Genomic DNA, 902 nt, shown 5'->3' on the forward strand with positions numbered 1-902 from the left:
CACTCTGAAAACATTTCAGAGGGGCATTTTCTTAGCATGCCTCTATACCTCTCCCAGGCATTATAAAGGGATTCATTATCCTCTTGTTTAAAGCCTTGGATGTCCAGCCTTAGCTGTGTCATCCTCTTTGGAGGGTAAAAGTGATTCAGGAATTTGTCTGATAACTGTTTCCATGTCCTTATGCTTGCTGTGGGTTGGTTATTCAACCACCTTTTAGCTTGATCTTTTACAGCAAATGGAAACAATAACAGTCTGTAGACATCCTGATCTACCTCTTTATCATGTACTGTGTCAGCAATTTGTAAGAATTGTGCCAGAAACTCAGTAGGCTCTTCCTGAGGAAGACCGGAATACTGGCAATTTTGTTGCACTATGATAATGAGTTGAGGGTTTAGCTCAAAGCTGCTTGCTTTGATGGGAGGTGTACAGATGCTACTTCCATATGCAGCTGTAATGGGGTTAGCATATGACCCCAGAGTCCTTCTGGACTGATCAATCCCACTTAGGTCCATAATGGATAAAGGGAAATGATATGGATTGCAAATAGATAAATTTTGTTTTTTTTTTTTGAATTAACCAAAAAATAAAATAAAATAAAAACAAAAGGAAAATAAAATAATAAAAAATAAAAATTCGAAAATGAAAAGAAAATAAGATCAAAACAAATTGAAAACTGAATTAATTAGTTAATTAAAAAGATTCTGAGATTAGCAATTAGAAAGATATGATTGAAAAATTTTTATGAAAAAGATTTGATTTTTGAAATGAGGAAAGAGAAAAACAACAAAATGACACCAAACTTAAAATTTTTAGAAAATCAAACACTAATTTTTCGAAAATTTTAAGGGAAAAACACAAAGAGGACACCAAACTTAGAATTTTTATGGATCAAAAAGGGACTA

Source organism: Arachis duranensis, chromosome 1, assembly GCF_000817695.3.
Source record: "Arachis duranensis cultivar V14167 chromosome 1, aradu.V14167.gnm2.J7QH, whole genome shotgun sequence".
Classification (NCBI taxonomy): Eukaryota; Viridiplantae; Streptophyta; class Magnoliopsida; order Fabales; family Fabaceae; genus Arachis; species Arachis duranensis.